The 5,244-nt window shown below is 46.0% G+C and overlaps 1 long non-coding RNA gene across 1 annotated transcript; it reads right to left on the reverse strand.

Moving 5' to 3' along the window:
- Nucleotides 1-1,202: 1,202 nt before the first annotated feature.
- On the reverse strand, nt 1,203-3,216 carry LOC107182377. The gene is made up of 2 exons (XR_001513101.1): nt 2,045-3,216; nt 1,203-1,935 (listed from the first exon to the last, which is right to left on the reverse strand). It is a non-coding gene; the product is annotated as an uncharacterized LOC107182377 (long non-coding RNA).
- Between the last annotated feature and the right edge of the window lie 2,028 nt (nt 3,217-5,244).

Raw genomic sequence — 5,244 nt, forward strand, 5'->3', positions numbered from 1 at the left:
GAAGAAGCAAGGAGAATATCCCATTGGTAGTTTTTATATCGATTTTATATTGAGAGTGCCGAACCCTAATGAGGGCACTTGGGATTTACTGGGTTAAATAAATATATGTTATTGAAATTCCTTTTACCTGCTCCTTTTAATTCTTTATTTTGGTCAGAAGCACATAACACAGAATCTTCAGCATTTAAGGGTGCTGCTCAGTATGTGCGGGATGGTCACACGTGTGACACAGACCTCCCGCACGTTTTCGTCTTGCAAATCGGAAACTCTATCCCCAGGAAGTAACAACTTCCTCTTCCTCTTCAGGCAGAGCTTGGCAACCACCATCCTACTTTATGCTTCTAAGAATCTGACAGCTTTAGATGCCTCATGTTAAGTGAAATCATTCAGTATTGGTCTTTTCTTTTCTTTTTAAGAAACTCTTTTTAAAAATATATTTTATTGATTTTTTTTTTTTACAGAGAGGAAGGGAGAGGGATAGAGAGTTAGAAACACTGATGAGAGAGAAACATCGATCAGCTGCCTCCTGCACACCCCCTACTGGGGATGTGCCTGCAACCAAGGTACATGCCCTTGACTGGAATCGAACCTGGGACCTTTCAGTCCACAGGCCAACACTCTATCCACTGAACCAAACCGGTTAGGGCCAGTATTCGTCTGTTTGTAACTGACTTGTTTTACTTAACATGAAGTCCTCAAGGTTCACCCATGTGGTAGCATGTAGCAGGATTTCCTTCCTTTTTAAGGCTACCGAATATTCTGTCCTTTTTATTTTGTTAAGATGGCTACTAGAAAACTTAACATTTTCTTTGTAGCTTGAATGCATTTCTACTGGACGGTGCTAGTACAGAATCGGTCCTCTCAACCACATCAGCTCCCATCCTTCCTTAGAACAATTAATTTGCAACACCCTCTCCCCTCTCCTGAAATAAACGTTATAGATAATATAACTCATCTATATGCATAATTGTTAAAAGTCAATATAATGGCCTACCTGTAATAAAAAGATAAAGGAAAGGAATCTATAGTTTAAAATGTATTTCAACTTATGACTAGACACGAGTGCTTGAAGACAAAATAATCAGATGCTTGAATACATTTGCAGAGTCACCATTAATGGGCTATTAATGCAGAGTAATAACTCAAATTCTAGAAATACTATTGCCTTCAGAGATGTGATTTTCTGAAATGAAACAACTCAGTCAAGTTCCAACAAAACAAAAATTGTACATTTTTGTTTATATGGTTAAATTCTTGTGAAACTGAGTACTAAATAGAGAAAAACTATGTGTGTGTATATGGAAACGAGTTAGATTCTAGGTTCAGAGACTTACAGATTGTTCACTTAAATGAAGATCCAGTGGGACAGTTAGAAATCGAGGACCCCAGAGTCATGGTTCATCGTTCAGAACTCTCCTGTGTGCTGCAGGACATCTTGTATTCCCATGTACCCTGGACGCCTGCGGAAGACCCGTGGCGTCCTCCAGTCACTGGGACAACCAAAAGCATCCATGCTCGGCCTCAGAGGCAGCAGAGACCCCACTGAGAAGCAGCAATATTGTGTTGTGAGGACCACAGGGTGGGCCATCCATGGCCTTCAGTACCTCAGCCTAAGGCTAGCCCACCAGTCCAGCTCTGACCACTTTCCACGCAGACATGTCCGATTGAACCAGTCCAGGGTACCTTGTGTCTTCACCTGGGTACGGCTGTATCAGTACTCAGACTGCCGTTCCGTCCCCAGGGCCCACTGGCTCTGGGAACTTTTCCTGTTCTGTCCATCCCTGACCATCCTTCCCTTTTTGGAGGTTCTGGAACAGCCATTGAGCACACAGCGATGCGCTTCTCAGGTGGGAAGCTTTTCCCCCCGCCCCGTGAACCTCTTAGGCAGGGGCAGCGTCTTCTGCTTCTTCCCGTCCTCACAGGCCCATGACACCGCTATGCAAAGGGGTGCAAATAAAGGTGGCATGAATGAGGAATCAAGGGGAAAGTTAGCAGACGAGGGGAGAAATTTGGGCTTGGGGGACAGAGGGGGCTATGAACTCACTTTCTGAGCTGGCTTGGGCATGGTCCTGGTGGAAGGGCCCAGGGAGGGGGCCCTACGGTTGCAGGGCACCTCTTTCCTAAGGAGCTTTGTTCTCCTAAAGCGCACGCTGGAATCGCAGGACACATCATCCCCCGGGCAGATTTTGCCACAAATTATCAGAGAGAGAGATCAACATTAGGTGCGGCCTCTTCCAACTGAAAAGTTGAAGACCACCTCCAAGTGCCTTACAGAGATGGATTTTATCAGCCAGTGGTGCCTACCAAAGAGCGGAGAGAAAATTGTTTTGGCATAAAAATCCAAGTCCATTAGAGGCCCCTCCTAAAACATTTCTTTTTTTTTTAAGAAAAACAGCTCGTTCCGAAAGTTGTTTCTTCCAATTATAGAACCTACTTAAACAGAGTTTAACCTTTCTGAGGTTCAAGTTCATTTATTCTTTGCGTATACAATTTCAGCAGCTCCTTTATGTCTAAGAACAAAGGTTTGCTAAAGAGAAACCATCTCAACGTCTCCTTGGACATCAAATAGTTCTTCAGAGGAAATGCTTTGATGAGTTAAGTGTAAATGAGTAAGAAACATACGGCTTGGGTTTCTCATCTAATGCACATGGATTTGAGAATGAAGAGGGGAAAACCTTTTGGGGAAATATGGTTTGGATTTGGGATCTGCCTACAACACAAACACTGATTAACTTAAAGAATATGGATTTTTTCCTTGGGTCTCGTTCCCCACCTTCAGCCTGAAGCATTAGCAATCATTCTTTCTAAAGATTTAATGTCAGATTGTAAGGCGGGGGAGAATTTTTGATTAGGGAATTCACAGGTTACCAATGTTTAAGAACCAAATCATTTGGTGACAGATCCACTTCCCACCAGACTGGTTTTTAAGTGTTTTTTCAGAAACATCTCTCTGTTGGCTAAAGCATCTCCCTAACCAGGAGGAGCCTGGAGCCCTGTGTCTGGGTGAACTGAAAACACGGTCTCTGGTAACCAGGCTCAGTGGCTAGTCATCCCATTAAGAAGGTCTTTTCCTACCCGGGGGTAGATAGATGACTTTACCGGCGTGGCCTTGATGTGACAATAGGCATACACCACCAGGGAACCCAACTGAAGATGTTTTCTTTAGTCAGCACAAGCTTTCCTACAGCGGAGAGAAGGGATAAATGGCATTAGGGATGTGAAAGCAGTTGACAGTGGATGTGGCACATGGAAGGTGCTCCCTATATGTTGGTTCTGTCTAAAAAAAAAAACTAAAAATAGACCCCTATGACCTCTGAGGATGGGAACTGCTCATCCCACACAGCCCTGCTAAGGGGTGGGCCCGGCCGAAGGACCAGGCAGCCCTGATCCCCGGATGCGGTTTGCCAGGGCAGGGAATGTCGGAGCAGGGATCTGAAGGCAGCCCAAACCCTGGCGCTGGTGCAGCCAGCTGTGTGATCCCGGCCAAGTTACTTCACCACCCCGGCCTCATCGTCTTTATTTTCCCTATATTTTTTCTAGAACATAAAAATTACCATCTTGACCATTTTTAAGTGTAGGATTCAGTAGTTTTCAATACATTCGTATATATTCAGAATGATGCACACCATCTATCTCCAATAACTTTTTTCATCTTGTAAAACTGAAGCTACATATCCACTAAACTACAACTCCGCATTTCTCTCTCCTCCACCAGCTTCCGGCAATTCCCATTCTACTTTCCAGCTCTGTGACTTTGACTACGCTCCTCATGTAAGTAGATTCACACAGACTTATTTCACTTAGCATAATATTCTCAAGGTGCATCGTGTTGTGTCATAGTGCAGAACTTCATTCCTTTTTAAGGCTGAATAATATTCTGTTGTATGTAGACACCACATTTTGTTTATTCACCCATCTATCGATGGACACGTTTCTACATTTTTGCTATTGCAAATAACGTTGCTGTGAATATACAAATCTCTTTGAGACCCTGCTTTCACTCCTTGTGGGTATCTACCCTGAAGTGGAATTCCTGGATCACAGGGTAATTCTATTTTTAATTTTTTTTGAAGAATCACCATACTGTTTTCCACAGCAGCTGCACCATGTTATGTTCTCACCAAGGGTCCAGTTTTACCACATCCTCGCAGGCCAACAATTGTTATTTTGTGTTGCTTTGTTTTGCTTGAACAATAGCCATCCTAGTGGGTGTGAGGGGAATCTTGGTGTCTTGACCTACGAACTGTAGGGGTTCGACCATAGGCTGACCCTGAGCCCCCTCTTTCAAATGTCTCCTTATTTCCTCTGTCTACATGTGTGTGTGTGTTACAAGGTGAAGGTTACGTCATGCAGGCTCTTTGCAATCCAGGCCACAACTTCCTGCTTGAAGAGCTTGCGAGTCAGAAGCTGCGCTGCAGAAACAGCATCTGGGAGCAACTGTCCCTGGATCAGAGAGGAGGTGAAAATGTGCTAGCCTTTGTCACGCCCTCAGCCTCTTTAAATACAGCCCGGCCTTCTGGTTCCATCAGCAGAAGGCACTGGTGGTCTGACTACGGGCGGTGATCTCGCAGGAGGACCGTGCAGCCCGTGACTCATCTGTTGGCCCAGTGAAGCCCCGAGAGGTCCGTTCACATTGGCACTTGCCTGGAGAAGGCGGAGGTTGCACAGAGGGGTGGCTTTCTTAAGGAAACGCCTTTTCAAAGAACACATAGTGCTTTGTTCCGGGGATAAGATATTTTCCTCGATGGTCTGTCACTGTTTGGGAAGCTGGTGGTGAGCAGATGCGAGAGGGAAGAACGTTTGCGTTCAAAGCAAACACAGTTCCCCAAGCAAAGCTGGTCCCGGCAGGATCCCGGGAGCAGGATGACAGGCAATTATTTCAGTTTGGGGAAACACCAGGGGAAGTGCTTGCTGGGGCTCCTTTCTTATGAAGAGCCGCCGGGCCTGCGTATAGAGAAGGAAGAACATCTTCCCAAGACACGGGGCCCAGCCGCAGGGCCCCAGTGAGAACCCCGTGAATGCTGCTGTCGCCATCTGAGAACCAGAAGGTCTGCGTCTTGCCAGGAAGGAAGCAGCTGACACAGGAGCAGGAACTCCTCTGTGAACTGTCACATCTGATGCAGCAGACCTGGCGGATCCTTCTGGGGAGAGACCAGGGGCCTGGAGCCAGGGGCCTGCCGAGCGCCCACTTGCAATGCCCGCTGGGGACAGGCTGTCTGGGCAGGAGGTGACAGAGTCACAGAG

The sequence above is a fragment of the Myotis davidii genome, unplaced genomic scaffold (assembly GCF_000327345.1).
Source record: "Myotis davidii unplaced genomic scaffold, ASM32734v1 scaffold390, whole genome shotgun sequence".
NCBI lineage: Eukaryota > Metazoa > Chordata > Mammalia > Chiroptera > Vespertilionidae > Myotis > Myotis davidii.